This window comes from Balaenoptera physalus, assembly GCF_965194825.1.
Source record: "Balaenoptera physalus genome assembly, chromosome: 20".
In the NCBI taxonomy this organism is placed as follows: Eukaryota; Metazoa; Chordata; class Mammalia; order Artiodactyla; family Balaenopteridae; genus Balaenoptera; species Balaenoptera physalus.
Window position 1 is genome coordinate 54,060,509 of NC_138901.1, and position 18,033 is coordinate 54,078,541.

The window sequence follows — 18,033 nt, forward strand, 5'->3', positions numbered from 1 at the left end:
TCCTCAGTCTTTCCAAGCAGGATGCTGGCTCTCTAAGGTTCCTCGTGGTTATGTGGAAGGCGGCAGCCTGGCTGAGGAACCTTCCTGAATGTTCTCTCCCTGATGTCCCAGGCTGCCGCTTCTCCCAAAACTCCCGCTAGGTTTTTGGAAGCAACGTTTCTCTGTTCCCGGAGAGGACATTCGAGGGTGTTTTCCTCTTGCCCAGACATTAACCCCCTAACCCCACCCCCAGTCATCCCAGCACAGAAGGCTCACTTTAAGTGCTTAACTGGAACACACCTCCCATGGACTTTGGAAGGAAAACACAGGACTCTGATTGTGGGCCCTTGTCACTCAGGAAATGACCCTGTTTTTTGTTTTTTGTTTCTTTTTTGCTGTAGAGGAATAACAGGAAGGCGCCTCAGAAGAAGGAAAGAGGCAGGACCGTAATGACCAGCCCCACCAAGGTCGGCAGAAACTGTAAGACGACCCACTGAGACCCTGGGTGGGGTTGCCCGAGAGCAGGAAAGCCCGAAAGCCCTGGCTGCCTCCTCGCCTCACCTCCTGGTCCAGCCTCCCTTGTGTGGCCTCATCTCCTGACACGCACCTCGTGAGCCTGCGCAGGTGCGTCTTGGCAAATCCCAGGGAAGAGCATTCCTGGCCCCTGCCCTGGGGCAACTCACAGTCTGGTTGGGAGGACTGTGGCCCGGGCAAGAAGAACAGTTCCATAGGCTGTGGCCCTGATTTGGAGCCCCCTGTGCGCCGAGAAGAGGCAGCTCTAGGCGGCTGGGGCCCCAGGGGTGACTTCCTGGAGGAGATGGTGTTTGCACCGACTTGTGAGACTTTGGCAGACACTGAGGCCAGAACCCAATCCTGAAAAGAGATTCATCAAAACCTGGCAAAACTACCCAAAGCCTCTTCTGGATATGACTTTACTTCAGACACAATATTTTGATCGTTTCCACATAAGATGAATCAGAAACATATGCATTAATTTCCTCTTAAAAATATACACTTGTTGTACTTGGCAAAATGCAGTGCGGGATTTGATGAACGTAAGGCAACCGAAGAATTGTATGGGATCCAAGGCTGGGAGGTCTCAGAAGCCAGAGCACCTTTCGGCCTGTTTCTGGAGGCTGCTTCTCCCACTCACATGCAGGGGCCTCAGCAGCCAAAAGTTGAAGTCCAAAGTCAGGCCAGATCTCAATGCACTCCTTCTACAGAGGGTCTGACACCAGCTGGCCCCATCCTGGAGCTGATTTCTTGAAAAAGTAGGTGAACCTCTGCTCTGCTAAATTTGTTAATGTTTATTCGAAGCAAACCTCCCCTCAAACGGTCGTTACATCCCACACTAAGAAGCGCTGCCTATACTTACTGATCTATGTATACATGGAGAGGCTTGTCATGATCAAGGTTTGGTTTTTCTTAGCCCCAGATCCAAGATAAATCCAAAATCCCCTTTCACAACTGGAGCATTACCTGACCTCCTGTGCCATGAAAACGGTTCATTGAAGGTGGTGCCCTCAAATCTTGGTCATTAAGGAGCTTCCTTCCCGGTGGGCAGGGTGGTACCGAAGAAAATGGTCACTCCTGCAAGCATGTGCTTGGATGAGCAATTCTTCAGAACACGAATGCCACTTAGATCTGTTTACAGGGTAGATCTGGGGGTGCAGGTGGGGAGATGTCCCCCACCAAGTCCTTTGCCAGCTGCTGTATAACAAACTACCCCCAAAGTAATGGCTTACCACAATAAGCGCTTATGATCTGTCACAGTTTCTGTGGGTCAGGGCTTGGGAGCAGCTTAGCTGGGTGGTCCTGGATCAGGGTCTCACATCTGAAGGCTCAGCTGGAGCTGGAGGTCCCATTTCCAAGGTGACTCACCCCCTGCAGTTGGCAGGTTGATGCTGGCTGTTGGCAGGAGGCTTCTGTTGCTTTTCATGGGGGTCTCGCCACAGAACTGCTTGAGTGTCCTCACAACATGGCAGCTCCCCCCTCCCTCGCCACCACCAGAGTGATGGTAGAGAGGAAGGCGGAAGCAATGTCTTTTGTGACTTAGGCTTAGAGGTCACACACCACTACTTCTGCATGTTCTGCTGGTTACACAGACCAGTCCTGATACAACATACATGCGCACATACATACATACATAAGGGCATGAAGCCAGATGGCCGGGGTCTTTGGAAGCCATTCTGGAGGCTGGAGATTCCGTTTCCAAGGTAACTCACACCCATCCAGCTGGATGACCCACAGAGGCAGTAAATGACCCAGATGTCTTCTTCTGTCCCCGTCTGAGTCACCAGCAGAGGCTTCTTTGCACGTGGCATGTTCCACTGGGATCGGTCTCCCACCCTGGGGCTTTTACTCTTGTAAAAGAGTCACGTTACAATCATTAGTCTGAGCCTCAGTCACCAAGGGAATGCCTGAATGCTTGGTGTCAGATGTTAATGATGCCTGAATACTGAGGAGAAAAAAGGCAGAAAAGGGTAATGGGGTAACAGGGGCAAGAGTGATGGCTTAGGAGCGAGGAGACCTGATTTCTCCGTCAGTAAACTAGTGGGCGCTGACGTGGGTCAGAGAGGGAAGGGCAGCCCCAGTCGGCGGCAGTCTAGCGGGGGGGGGGGGGGGGTGCTTACATGGCGGTTCTGGTGTCAGATAACTGGTCGCCTCCTCACCGACTGACTTGATGTCTCTGAGCTCTGTTTGCTCACGTGCAAAGTTGTTGGGAAGTAAGCGTCCAGAAAGCACTTACTTCAGCGCCTCGCACGGCGCAAGTGGCAAACGCGTACTGATGGCTGTCATTGGAGTGTCATTCCCACTATGCTAGCCCACCACCCACTCCTCCTCTGGGCCAGACCCTGTGCCTGGTGTGTTTCGGAGATTCTCTCATTAACTCTCTCATGCACCCTTCAGGGTCCAGTTTCCATTCTCGCCATCACCGCCCACTGCCATGCCATGGCTGAGAGCCGTAGCCACAGGACACGATCCGATTTACAGCTTTCGTAGCGTGGGTGTAAAGGCAGATGGGTTAAAAGGTTTGCGAGGGAGAGGGAGGGGTGAAGTCCTGTCTGGTTGCTTGTATTTTCTCAGTGAATCAGACAGCAAGATCGTCAGCTGAGAGAGAGGATTGTCTTCTGGACCTGGCCGTGGGTTCTGGGCCCAGACTGGGGGCAGAGGGAGTCCCAGCCTCAGGCTGACTGTCCGCCTTGGAAAGGTCCTCCAGGACATCCCACCTTTGGGAGCTGGACTTGTAAAGTGCTTAGGACCGTGCCTGATGCGCGGTGAGTGCTGTCTGAGGATTGGCTGTGGCCACGGTTGCTACTACTGTTGCTGCTACTGCTTCTCTGGGCATCCTTCAGCCAGGAGACGGGGAAGTGGTGAGGGTGTGGCAGGCAGGCGGGCAGGCAGTGCCCAGCAGTCTGGAGCGGTAGCAGTGGGGCCAGCTGGGGAGTTGCTGACCAGACTCCACCCAAGCCACAGCTGGGGAGCCCTGGTCAAAGCGCCACCCTCTGGCTAATAGTGCCGAGGGTCTAGAAGCCGTCAGTGCAAACCAAAGCTTGTGGATGGGGAACCCAGGCCCAGAAAGAAGAAGGAACTTGCCCACACAGAGTCTGGCAGAACTGGGCCGAGAACCCAGGGCTCCTGATTCCCCTGGTCTGAGGCTCTTTCTGCCACTCTGCTTTGCCTTTTTCTCTGCACGTATATCCAAGTAGTCTTTGTGGAGCTCCCCTGACATTTAGCTTCTTCTTTGATTGGTATCTTAGCTGGGGGCATTTCAGTCTGGGCCCCAGCAGCCTCCATAGAAGTTTAGCTCACTCATTCCTTCCATAGACACAAGCACAATCTAAGAGCTGAGCTCCATTCTAAGTGTGGGGTATCCCAAAATGAATGAGGTGCAGCCAGCCCCTGCCTGAGGGAGGTACCTGAGACAAACATGCAAAAGATTTACATCCAAGTGAACACCCAGAAATGAGGGCAGTGACAGTTCCCATATGAGGTGTGGCAGGAGCCCAGGGTGGGGGTAGACACACTGTTTAGACAGAGTCAGGGATGCCTTGCCCAGGAGCCTTGTTAGATCTGTGGCTTGGCCTTGAACAAGTTACCTAAGTCCGCCTTGCCTCAGTTTCCCTGGCTGTAAATCAGGGAATAACAACAGCATGTTCCTCATGGTGCTATTACAAGGATTAAAAAACACCTATAAAGTACTCGGCACAAGGCTGGCACAGAGTGAACACTCAACAAATTATGATTGTCGATGTTACTGCTCTTACTATAGAGGCCTTTTAATGACAACTGCTACGGGATCTTCCATAGGCCAAGGAAGCCATTGGAAGCGCTGGGACAGGGAGTGGCAGGCCTATTTGAAGGGGGAGGGAGCCTGGCAGGACTGAAGTCCAAAGCCAGGACCAATGGAGGCAGAGTCTGTCTCAGGAGGAGTTGACTCATAATCATAGCTGGCCAAAGAACAGGGTCTCTTGTGGGGTAGTGAGCTCTCCATCACTGAAGGTGTGCAAGTAGATGATGAACAGTCACTTGGTAGAGATGTGAAACGTGAGTGTGTGAATGGGTGTGTTTTGGGGCAGTTTTCTTCCCTGAATCTGGGCTTCGTGGGCCCCTCCATTCCTGAGGGTCTGTTATTCTACTTCTCAGCCCCTGGGGCTGGGCACCAAAGGGCTAGATAAAGGCTGGGTTTCCGATGTGGTCACAACCTCATACAAGAGCCACGCTCCTACCAGCTTCACAGCAGGGGGAGTGAGGGACTGAAAACCATCCCTGAGTGAGCCATGGCTCTAGCTAACCAAGGGGCAGGTATTAATTAAAGCGCAGATTAGCTGCCAGTCATGGGTATCAGCACCAGGCCTTAGAATTGCTTAATAAGAGGGTTTGTTACACTGTTTTGCCTCGAGAAGGCAATATTGATCAGGAATCCCTGGTCTGGAACTAATTGAATATTCACCCCAGACCGCAGCGGCTGATTACTTATAAGCCCACGTCTTTGGTTTTTATCTGGGAAATTGCAGCTGGGATTGGGACGCGGTGGAAGAGGGGGAGGAGGCAAGAGGGGGAGGGGGGAGAGGAGGGGGACAGAGAGGAAGAAAAAGAGAAGGAGAATGAGACAGGAGACAGAAAAAGGGATAGAGGTGCTTTTTTTTTTTTTTTTTTGCCTGAAAAATCAGATGCGACAAGCCAGATAACGCCTTCATCTCGAAACAACTTCTTATCCCTCGGAGAGAAGCTTTCCTGTCCAAGTTTACCAGGACGTGTTTGCAGTGCTGCAATTTTAATGAAGGAAGCTTTCGGTATGTTAATCTTGGGAATAAACTAATATGAATTCATTCCTCTCCGCGGCATCTCCCTCCCCACAGCAGCCGTGAGGTACTGTTAGAAGGGGCTCCTGATGCTGTTTGGGGAATCCTGTGCCTTCTGAGAGAGAGAGTGGGATCCTGGGAACTCTGGTGGAGCTGAGACGGGAGGGCTTGGGGCTTGAGGGCCTCAGGGCTTTGCTGTTGTCGGCTGTCACGAAGTGGCCACAGGCAAGCCCCCCAGTGTCTGGGAGGTCAGCGTTCCTCCTCTGTCGCCCGTGTGTCTTTCTGACTGCAAGCGGATGCTCTCCTCTCCTTCATGCCTCAAACGCAGACAGGGCTGGGCACAGACTGCCCATGCACACACCTCTGGTACCTATGCCCTGATGCCCAAGGCTCACAGTTGGGTGAGACAATTAGGAAAGTGATGGCGAACACACAAGCCAGTGTGACACACGCTACAGAAGAACTGGGCCAAGCTCTCCAAGGCGAGAACCAGAGCCCCATCCCAGTTGAGTGTGGGCTTTCAGGACTAGCATGAGGTCAGCTGGCAGAGAGGGGTGGATAAGATATCCCTAGGAAAAGGTACAAAGTTGAGGGCACAAGAAACAGTGCGGTGTGTTCCTGAGACATCGAGGATCTTGATGGACGCCAGGTGGACTCCCAGGCGGAGGCATGAGGCTGGGGCTGGATCAGGAAGAGCCTCAGAGTTTAGACTTCGCCCTGAGCACCATGGGGGCGTCTCTGGAGAGACCACAGCAGGGAGAAACGGGGCAGAGGGGTGTGACAGGCCGAGCATGGGCTTGGAGGTTGGAGAGGCTGTTGGATGGGGACTCCAGCCCGGGAGACCACAGAGAAGGCACTTAGCACACCCCAGGGTGAGCTGCTGAGGACCTGATCCAGGGAAGTGGGATGGGTTGGGGAGAAAAGGGCTGGGATGGAGGAAGGAGTGACTGACTGGGCAGGGGATTGAGAGGGAGAAAGGAGTCGGATGATGTTTCCGACTTGGGTAGCCGAGTGGATGGTGGTCCAAGTGAATGGCGGGGAACACAGACTTAGAAGCAAATCTAAGGCGGGACTTCCCTGGCGGTCCAAGGGTTAAGATACCGCGCTTCCACTGCAGGGGGCACGGGTTCGATCCCTGGTCGGGGAACTAAGATCCCACATGCCGCACGACACGGCCAAAAGGAAAAAAAAAAAGCAAGTCTAGGGGTGGAAACAGCACGTTCATTCTCAGCTATGCTGTCTGAGGTCCTGGGAGGTGCCCAGGGCAGCTGGGTTCAGGGCACACATGCTCAGAGGATGGGCACAGGTGTGCAGGTGGTTAGTTGTTGAAGCCATGTGAGAAAAACTTATCCACTGGCCCAAGGGAGTGCAGAGAACAGGAAGAAGCCAGATCAGTCTGGAAGGAATAATAACACTTAAGGCAAAGAAAAACCCTCCATTGATGGAGACACCACCATCCAAAGTCTAGGAGTGAGTATAATGAGAGGCAACCTAGCGTTTTCACACATTCTTGCTTCTGCAGACCTAACAGGAGAGGGGAGGCCTGAGTTTTAATAGTAATTTATCTCAGTGTAGGCTTTTAAATCTCCATTTATCATTGTCACTGACAACACTTGGATTAATCTGTTGCTCAGCATCTTTGTCGTGGCTGCAAATCCCAGAAGGATAAAAGGGAATTGATATACATAAAGAACTGAATTTCAATTAATGCAAGCCCGCGCTAATTTTCCAACACATAACCCAGAAACATTCACATTCATTACGATTTTGTCGTTGCCGAGCCTCGAGGGAAAACACGCCCACTGATTGATTTATTTTTTCTGGTGTCGAATTCATCATCAAGGGCATTGTGGAGGGGGAGGGAGCCAGCTGGTCTCCTCACCCCGCCCCCAGCGCTCCACATTTTGCTGAGGAATGGCATGCAGTTCCAGAATTTGCTGGAAGTTTCTCGAGTGTTTTCCACAGTTCATCAACAGCTTGAAGTTTGGGTCCTGGATGGTTTCCTGCAGAAAGGGAGCTGGGGAACTAGAGATGGAGGCAGATTCTGGAATTGAAACTGACTCAGGGCCTGCCTATTGCCCGGGCCTATTTCCTGACTCCTCAGGGTTGGGGCGCCTCAGTGGAGGGGTGCAGTATAACGGCTTCTTTTGGAGGTGGGGCCCTGATCCCTGGGAGCTTTAATTCTGATGAGGGAGATGAACTTCACTCCAAAATAGGGGAAGAGGGCAATGTACTGAAGGCCTGAGAAGAGCTTTCCAGCCCACCCCTCCCCAGACCCTGCCACAGGCTACTCCAGATTTCCAGATGTGCCACACACTTGCCCACCTCTGAGCCTTTGCTCTAGCAGTTCCCTTGGCCAGGAGCGCCCTTTCCCCGTCAGCCTGTCAGACCCTTCCTCGTTTGCCAAGACTTAGCTAAGCTCCTTTTCTGAGATGCTCTCTCTCATCTAAGTGCCCATAGCCAGTTTTTTGTTTTCCACCTCAGTCCATGGGGTGCCAATTCCCTGAGGGCAGAAACAAGCTGGCCCTGGCAGTCGTGCTGTCAACATCTTAGAGGTGCCCAGAGGAAGCTGTTGTCAGGTGCCCGCCCTGCCCTACAGCAGAGCTGTGTGTATGCAGGGGAGGATGGGATGCCGTGTTCTTTGCCCTAAAGCACTTGGCAAATATTGCCCTTAAGAGGCTGTGTCTGCCCAGAGGGACAGCTTTTTCTAATCTGTCCTTTATTCCAGTTGACAAAGGCACCCTGCCCTTACCTGCCCTAGTTTGCCTCAGCCAAGAACACTTCCTCACCCCGACCCCAGGGGTGTTTCTGGGTGCAGGCAGCCATCTCCAAGACCAGGGCCTTCCTGCCAAGCCCAGATACAGGCACTTTCATCCAGATCATTAGAATTCCCTGTCCTGTCCTGTCTGGGGCTCCCCTGGCTCATGTGGCTGGCAGGAGCAAGGCCCTGGTTAAATTGGCTTGGCCCAGACACAGGGAAGAATCAGAAAGCTCACACCACGTGGCTCTCAGTTTGCCCCACCAGCCCCTTGTGTGCAGGAGCCCCGCACAACCCCCCCGCCCCGCCCACACCGTGCCCCTTAGTCCGTCACATCTGTGGATCCAGTTCCAGCCCAAACACTGGCCTGGCCTTGCCCGTGAATCACAGCTTGTGTCTGCTCTGTCTTCCTTGGGGGGTCCCCTTCTGCCAGGAGGTCACCCCTTGCCCCTTTCCATATGGGGCTCTTGGCCCTTTTGCAGAGGAGCAATCTCTGCTGTTTTCCTTCCAGAGTAAAAGGAGCTGTGTTCTGTGTTCAGGTCTGAATTTATAAAGGTGACTGGATGATGCCATATATGAGTATATACGAGTGGAATGAATAAAAAGATGTAGCAGAGCCTCAGATTTCTTGCCTGTAAAATGGGGCCAACAATGGCCGCATCTCAAGATTGTTGGGAGGAATAAATGAGTCGTTAGCTGGAGGGCAGTTAGCACAGCTTCTGTCCCCAAATGCGCTGTTGGCAGATGACCTCCTACCCCCTCACCGGCCGCCTTAGAGAACAAAAGCTTTGAGGACCCCGGTCCTGGATATCTGGGCTCAGTTGCGTGTGTGGCTCTGCCACTGTGATCGCTTGCCAGCCGCTCAAGCTGCGCCCTCCCCCCTCCCCCCTCCCCAGGGATGACATTCAACAGGTGCCGCTTGTGTTTGCCGACAACAGTGCAGGGTGTACCGGCAACACGCCGCGCGGGAGGAACACATTGTCTGCTTCTGAAGCCAAGCGTGAGCTGGAGCTTCTGAACACATCCTTACACAGAGAGTGCGCAGTAATTAGTATAATTATTAGGGGGTTAATGAAGCTGGGAACGGCACATCAAGTGCACGTTTAAACAGAGCCTTTTTAAAAAGTGGGTGGAGAGGTTTGCCTGCTCCACTTTCTCCTTTTTTTAGAACTGGGATTTCAGGGTTTGAACTCAACATGTAGAAAAATACACTTGCTAGCGTGCCCCTAACCCACCCCAGCCCTCAGTCTCCACATGGCTGTTAATGGCATCTCCATGTGAGGGCAAACCCAGAGCGGCCTGAGATTTTCTCACCATCCCTATCCGGTCAGTGACCAAGGCTGCTAATTCCACCTCATTAGCTTTCTTTGACTTGATCTCCCTGCCTCACTGCCACGGAGGAAGGTGAGGTACCCACATTCTCCCCTGCTGACAATATTTCCTAATTGCCACCGGCCGTCCCCACCCCACCCCGGGCTTGCTTCTTCCTGGTCACCTTTTTCTTAGCCTGGGTACTCCAGAAGCAGGTCTCAAGATGAAGATTTGTGCGAAAGAGATTTACTTAAGCGTTCGCAAGAAAAAACAGCGGAGTGCCAAAGTGAGACTGGGAAGGGAAGAGAAAGAAAGGGAAGAAGACCAAGTTCTGCAGACGCTAAGTTGGTTCAGTCTAGCAGAAGACAGTGCAGGTCACGCCTCAGAGTCAGCCCTGTCAGAGCGAGGGAGCTGGGGCATTTATACCCCAACACCCTCCATCAAAGGTTAGGCCATGGTTCCCAAACTGTGCCAAGGCACCCAGGGTGCCTTGGGATATTTTAATTTCGAGGACAACACGGCTACAGCTGCCAGACACCACACTTGACATAGTTCACGGTTTCAATGTTAGATTGCCCTACATTCTTTTGGATGATGTCATATCTTTGTGAAACTGGCTGTTAGGTGAAACAGGCAGCTGTGATAAAAAGCAAGTACTGTGGGAAAATCAACGTGGGAAAGGAAACGAGGGTGGTGTCCAATCTGATTCCAAGAATTGAAAAGTTGTGCAGTGCCCAACAGGCATCCTTGTCCCATTAATATGAACTTGTGATTATTGATGAATGAAACAAGAATATTTTTTGTTTGAATTTGCGTACATTGTATTTTTAAATAGCTACTAAACTGTTAGGATATAAATACTTGTTGTTTGGATCTCACTATTTAATGAATGGAACTGTTAGGTAGTCTTTTGACCTTGGAGTAAGTGCTGTGAAAAAATTACTGAGACATCAAGGGCTCCAGGAACTGTGAAAGTTCCAGAACCTCTGGGTTAAGGGGCTACTCCTGGGAGGATGTAAATTTCGAGGCCCTTCCGGCTCTCTGGGCTGCAGGCAAAGGGGCCTGGAGCATCCTCAAGGGCAGCCCTCCAGCAAAGACACAGGTGTGGGCTGCTGGGATGCAGGCACTGGAGGAGCCAGTGAGTAATGGTAAAGGGACCTGAGCAGATAAGAGCAGGTCTGAGTTCTGCTACACTGGAGCTTCTCAAACTGTAACGTGCACACGAACCACCTGGGGATCTTGTTAAATGCAGATTCTGGTTCAGGAGTTCCGGGGTGGGGTCTGAGATTCCACGTTTTTATCTTGCGTTCAGGTGAGGCTGCTGTTGCTGCTCTGAGGCTCCCGCTTGGAGCGACAAGAGCTACACCTATGCTGCCTGCCATCCAAGAGGGATGTGGGGTTCTTGAGGAAGCCCCAGGCCTGGAGGGCTCTGAGCCCCATTCAGACCGAGCAGTCCAGCCTCAGCCCTGCTTCCAGCCAGGAGGGCAGTGATGGCCAGGCCCCCTCCCCAGAGCCACTGCTCCTCCCAATTGCCCTGTATTCTTCTAGAATTGAAGACCTGGAGCTTTGGAGATATATATATATATTTTTTTTTATTTGTAGGTGGTAAGTAGGTTTTTTAAAATTAATTTTTATTGCAATACAGTTGATTTACAATGTAGTGTTAGTTTCAGATGTATAGCAGAGTGATTCAGTTATGTATACATATTTATATTTATATATAAATACGTATATTCCTTTTTAGATTCTCTTCCATTATAGGTTGATACAAGATATTGAGTATAGTTCCCTGTGCTCTACAGTAGATCCTTGTTGGTTGTCTATTTTATATATAGTAGTGTGTATCTGTTAATCCCAAACTCCTAATTTATCCCTCCCTTCCTTTCCCTTTGGTAACCATAAGTTTGTTTTCCACGTCTGCGAATCTATTTCTGTTTTGTAAATAAGTTCATTTGTATCATTTTTTTTAGATTCCAGATATAAGCGATATCATATGATATTTGTCTTTCTTTGTCTGACGCTTCACTTAGTATGTTATTCTCTAGGTCCATCCACGTTGCTACAAATGGCATGGTTTCATTCTTTTTTATGGCTGAGTAATATTCCATTGTGTATATATACCACATCTTCTTTATCCATTCATCTGTTAATGCACACTTAGGTTGCTTGGATATTGAGTGACAGGGATAGAGACAAAAAGGCAGATGGAGCCCACTCGTCACACAGAGTCAAACACGGAGTCTGGAATACCACCACCAGTACACTGGCCTCTCGGGACCCAGAAAGTTGCGGCCTGGGAAGGCTCTCAGACACACACAGTAACCTACCTCTCGCCCTTTTTACAAATAAGAAATTGGAGGCCCAGAGATGCACAAATCAGCATCAGGGCTGAGACTGGAACCCAGGACATCAGACCCCACACCCAGGACCCTGGCTATTCCCTATGACTCTCATGTCCATTTGAGGGTATCTTGAGCTCTAGATGTTGGAAGTTAATTGCTCCAGATATTAGTGGTGTTGTCCCCCCAGTAATGTTCCAGATGTTGGAATATTGCATGAAATATTATGGGAGATGTTGCCTCCAAATGTAGAAGGGGCACTGTCCCAGGTGTCGGGGTACCCTCTTACCCAGAAGCTGGGGATGAGTGAACAGTTTCAGTGGTCCCTGGTGGGCAGGGAACAAGTGCTGCTGCTGAACCTGACCCTGGTGTGGGGCACTGCCTCCCACTCCCTGGCTCCCCAGCTGGTCAAGTCCAAGGTCCAGCACCCTCTTCCTCCAGGGCAACTGATTGCACAGCAAGATGCACCAGGCACTGTGCTCACGTTCCTCCTGAGGGCTGCTAACTCTTTCAGGCTCCTCCCTCTATACCGCCCACATCTGTGGAGGGACAGAGGACAGAAGTGGGGTGACTATGGATTTTGGCATCAGAAGGATCTGGGTTTGATCCTGGCTTCACCTCTCAACTAGCTATGTAGGTAGATTTTATTATTGTTTCCATTCCTTTATTCTTGCCACTAAAACTGTGTATCCACACTCTTTGCAATGAGACCTTGCACTAGTTCCCAGCAGAAGAGGTGAAATACATTTCCCTTTCCCATCGATGTGGGGCTTGGCCATGAGGCTTCGTTTTGCCAACAGGCTGTTAGGCATTTGTATGTCTTATCCTGGCATGTCACTTTGCTACCATCTGCCATGAGAGGCATGTGTTGTGGGTAACCACGGATCCCAGGAGAATGAGAAGACTCCAGAAACAGACCAACCCACAAGCTGGAGCCAAGCCCAGCAGAGCCACATCTGTCAGGGAGAAGTAAATGCTTGTTGATTGAGTTTTGGGATTATTTGTTATGTAGCATTATTGCCATAATAGCTGACTAATGGGCTATGGGACCTTTGGCTAGTTACGTTAATTTCTGTGGGATGCCGTTTCCTCGTCTATAAAAAAAAAAAAAGAGCAATAACACTTGCTTTGTGTGATGTTTTACTGGGTTATGACATAGGTAAAGCACATGGCATAGTGCCTGATCCATAGAAGGCTCTGGATAAATGGTGATTTTCAAAAGAGGGAAGGGTCATTCTGTAAGAGCTTGGTTCAACAGAAGGGTATTGAGTGCCCACTGCTGATGGCTTAGAGCTGGGCATCGTGGGGGATAGATTTTTAAATCCTATTTTTCTTACATGATTCATCCAGTCTCAGATAGGTCTTTGGGCAGAAATCCTAGCCAGGTTAGGGATGGGGCAGAGAGGAGTCTGAAACCTCTTCCTCTAGATCTCAAACTTCACACTTAATCATCAAACCTACATCTTCCCTTCTTGACCATGGGTTGACTTTTCCTTTCTTGAGTTTCTTGGCAACGTTCCCAACCTCCTGTGGCTTCAGCAAGAGAGCAGTTGTGACATTTCATCTATAGGACACTAGTAACAGCGGCAATTCCACATGTATCATCAGGGATATGATATTGGAGACCCAGCGTGCTCTCCGGACCTCCCAGATGCCCCTCCCCTTTCCTGCTGGGGTGTCCCTCCAGATCTCCACCCCTTCCCTGGGGGCTGGGGCTCTGCTCCTGAGGTGTCCCACGATGAGCCCTGCTCCTGGGAAATTCAGTTGTTCTGTGCGCGGCTCAGTTCAAGAGTTTCTGCAGAAATGGAGGGGCCGGTGCTCTCAGTGGCACACTGGGGCCCTTGCTATGGTTGTTGCTGGAATGCTTCCGGGGGCGGGGAGGCAGTTTCGACTGAACTCCTGGCCTCCTGGCAGGTCTGGGGTTGTCTGGCTGATGCTGTGGTGCCACAGGCTGGGACAGGGTAGGAGGGGGCTGAGAGAAGTCTGATCAGGTGTCGGGAGTGAGGTCTGGGTAGCAGCTAGATAACGTCCAGGACTTTGGGCGGTGAGATGCTAAAGGAATGTACGGGGGACTGGGGGACAGGCCTTCTGCGTCACAGAGGACGTGGTTTTCCCCCAAAGGAAAATTTCCTTTCCTGTTCCCTGCTCAGACTACGAAACTCACATATGCTCATTTTAGGAAATTAAAATAATACAAAAAAATGTATAGAAGAATAGGCGGCCAGTAAAATTACCCCAAAATGACCACTGTTAACATTTGGGTGAACATGGTTCCGGGCTGATCTTTATTCGTGTGTGTGTGTGTGTGTGTGTGTGTGTGTGTGTGTGTGTGTGTAAAACTTTGCTGTCTACAGCCCCAACTGCTTTCTAAGGACGGTGGGTTTTGTTTAGTGAAAGGTCCGCTGTGAGTTGACCCTGAGCCTCTTGATGGTTTGGATACGTGCAAGGGTGGCCTAGATCTGAATTTGGGGGGGGGGAGGCAGCAAAGGACTGAACTGCTCCGCTTCCTAAAGAGAGAAGAGCTTGGCACTCCCAGAGCCAATCAAGAGTTAGAGAGAGCAGTGCAGCTGAAAATAGAAAAAAAAGGAGCAAAGCCCAGCCCAGCAGGAAGCTGGAGCCCTGAGTCTGGGAGTAGTCAAGGTACTTTTGAAAAACAGGGACACCTAATTACTGAATTTCAGTTGCTTGCTTTGTTGCTGTGAAAAGCCTTCAAGGAGCTTCAGCAAGCCTTAGCTACAGATACAGTTCTAGTGTGATTGATTGGCGGGGGTGGGGGGGCGGGCATTAAGGAGGGGGTTGAATCCACATCTGAGTTGTCATGGTGTGGAACCAAAACTGGGACATGGGACAGTAAGACAACCCCAACCTTGAGCTAATTCAGCAGAAGGATGAGGGTGGGAGGGGGAAGGGAGTGAGGGAGAATCCCTGTGTGACCATGTGAACAAAAGTCCTTCAGGAATTCACAGAAATATTGGCATCAGGGCTTCTCCAGTTTGTGGATGGGGGTTCCAGCCAACCTTCTCTAGATATGAAGCTGTAGGCTGGTCCTAGACATCTGGGATATATATTTATGTTTATGGGTTTTATTTAAATGGGATTATTTTTGCACCTGCTGTTTTATATCTTTTTTCAAACTCAGTCCTGTGTCTTATGCATCACGGCTTGCCAATAAGTATGTATCTAACTCACTCTTTTTAATGTCTAGGTGACAAATTATTGGAGAGAAACTAGCAGTGTATGTAGCCACTCTCTTATTGATCAGCATTTAGGTGATTTCCAATGCTTCTGTGATAACATTCCTCAATTTTCATCTTTACACATACGTTGCGGTGGCTGCTTTAAAAAATGGTCTCAGTTTAGAATACCAAAAAACAAATATCACGTTGTTGAGTTTTTTTTTTTTTTCAGTCTACTGAGAATCAGTTATTTGAAGGCATTACTAACATGCCCAGATGATCTCTGCAGGTTGCAGAAGGCGGTGGTGATGTTAGAAAAAATGACCTGGTTCATTAAGCTGGTGACGGTATAACAGCCTTTTAGACAACACCGCTTAGCTTGGGCGAGTCAATGGGATGCAGAACCAACTCTTCTTCCCCTGATTTTGACATTGGAACTGGGCCCGTCTGGGTCTTCAGCACCCTCTCACTTCACAGCTCTGACCTGTGGCTACCGCTGGGAAGAGGACAAAGTCTACTGGGGGAAATAGCTTCTGCGTCCCTGAGAAACTTACCAATTCAGGCAAGAAATCACCATTTGGTTTCCATTGCCAGTTGCAGGGCATATCAGAGCCGGAAGGCTCCTTAAAGATTATTTGGTCTGTCTTCATTTTACAGATGAGAAAATTGAAGCCCATGATCACACAATTTGGAAGAAAATAATAAAAGCTGAAGTTGTTCTTAGAATTTTATATGTATCTTAAGTCTAAAATCTAACAACAACCCTGGGAGGTAGGCATTTTTCTAGTCCCATTTTTCCAGTTGCAAAAACAGGGGGAGAGGAGAAAGGGGACTTGAACCCTGGCAGTCTGGAGGGAGAGTCTGCCTGTGAAATCACTGTAGGATGGCTGTCCCCTGGAACTGAGCGGGGAGGGAAGCCAGGGTCTCCGACCCCAGTTTTCTGCTTTGTCCTGTCATTAGGCAGCTCTCGGACAGTGACAACACGTGGAGGGGCTCTGGGTGGGGGCACCCACCTCTCTGTCTAGGTGTCTGTCTGTCACAGCTATGAGCCTGGGGGGACGTTCTAGGTGGACTGCACAAATGAATAATTCAATAAAAGTGAATAATTTCCATGGCAACCTTGCCAGCACGTGACCTGCTCCTATGCTTCCAAGGGCCCAGTTCACCCTAATAAAGAGACACATTTGTCAGACTACACAGGGTGAGCTGGGATAACACTTTCTTTTAAGGGAGGTGAAATGAAACTAGGTCGGCTGCCGGCAGCAGGGCCAGGGCTTGTAGGAGCCTTGTTTAAACATACTGTCGGCAGATCGGGGGTTGGTGGAAGGCCCAGCGTGCCTGCCTGCCCTGCTGGGAGAAGGACTGGTCTTTCTGGCTGGGGAGGGGTGTAAATATCAGTTCTGAGAACTCCTGAATCTGGGACAAAGAAAATGCAAATCCCTGTGTTCCTCTGCAATTTACAAAAGACACCCAGGCAAGAGGGTACAGAGACCTTTCAATATCCCTTCGTTGAGTAGAAGAGGAAACAGAGGCCAGAAAATTGCCTCGTAGAACTTTGCCTAAGGTGACTTAGCTGGTGAGAAAGCTTGGACTCAGACCCAAGCAAGGTGGCCTTTCCGCTGTGACCCTGACGCTCTTGATAAGCTGACCCACCAAGCACATGACACGGAAGCTGAACTCCAGAGGTGAAGGGGCTGATCCACGCTATTCACTGTCTCTGTCAGTTTTCCTCTTTAAACCAGTAATTTACATTTATGGGCTGGATTAGGTTGGGAGACCATTGGGATCATGTCTGGGCTTGGAACTCGGTCTGACAGGGGATGGAACTCGGTCTGGGGTGAAGGCACATTTGGGGCAGAGGTGAGGGTTTAGCCTGGGATGAGTGTTAGGCTAAGTCTGAAGCAAGACGGAGACTCAAAGGTCAAGGTGAAGATCAAGGCCAGGGTCAGCGTTGGGCCTGAGACTGGTGGGGTGAAGGCTCAGCTTGTCCTGAAAGATTTAGAATCTTGTCTAGGTAGAACTTACTGAAAGTACCCAGAGATCCTCGCTGTGGAGGAGTGAGACGCAGGCTGGAGGTCTGAAGATAGATAGAAGGTCCCAAGATAGATAGAATCAGGGATAAAGGAGGCAGAGCAGGATGGGAAAGAGGGTACACCAGAGGGAGTGTGGCCCTGCCGACACCTGGATTTTGGCCCGTGAAACGGACTTCAGACTTCCGACTTCCAGGACTGTAAGAGAACAAATGTGTGTTATCTTAAGCCACCAGGTTTGTGGTAGTTTGTTACGGCAGCCAAACAGTCCCTCACTGTGCTGTCAGCCCATTCCTCAAAAATGTGCTCACACGTAAGCCTCTTCTTAGGAACCCCGGGCAAGACATTATCCGATTAGGAATCAGGCCCCAGCTTTATGTACACAGACAGCCCCGCTCTCTCAGGCTCACAGTTCATAGATACTGTTTTGCACCTGCCCCATCCCCTCAACAAGGCAATCATAGCTGACTCAGAGTCTGCTACAGGACAGGAATCGAGCCACTGAGAGCCAGGGCAGTGGGAGAAGCAACCTCAGGGGGATGCTTGGGGCATAGTCAGGACCTGGTGCAGCTATACCCCTGCACCAGTGAATGTGTGAGTGCCTGTGCTCCTGAGTGGAGGCCTGGTCGTGGGTGTCTGGGTGGGTATATGAATGACTGGTCATTCTAGGACGTACCTGGGAAGCATGGACACCCAGTGCCCACTGTATGCTGTCATGCAAGTTAGTATTTGTCTGCAATGTAAATGTCATCCTCTTAGGTGTAGCTCCCTTATGCAGTACACAACCTGAACAACTGTACAGGGTGGACCTGATGGCAAATCATCTTCCTTCTCTAAGCCTCTAATTCTTCTGTAAAATGGGAATCATCTGAACACCTCTCTCAGAGCACCTCCCTTACCTGAGGATTTGATAATTCATGTGGGTTCTGGAATAAATACTTAATAATTGGTAATGGTGCCTGTTGTTGCTGTTACTATTATTTCCATAAAGGTGGCACAGGCACCTTCATGGAGCCCAGCTTTTCAGCATTATTGCCCAGTTACTTAGCCCTTAGTATCCAAAGCTGCTAGTTGGACATTATAGGCCTAAGTTTTCTTCCCCTTCCAAGATGAAGCTGCAAACCTGGAACTTTA

General features: G+C 50.3%; 1 protein-coding gene across 1 annotated transcript in view; it reads left to right on the forward strand.

Annotated features, from left to right (window-relative positions):
- The window catches only part of AIPL1 (AIP like 1 HSP90 co-chaperone), a 214,354-nt gene that overhangs the window by 170,298 nt on the left and 26,023 nt on the right, over positions 1-18,033 (forward strand). Inside the window, exons 2-3 of the transcript XR_014257998.1 lie at positions 381-1,250; positions 5,154-5,276. The gene's annotated coding sequence lies outside the window, so the exon portion shown is untranslated. The remainder of the gene's footprint in view (positions 1-380; positions 1,251-5,153; positions 5,277-18,033) is intronic.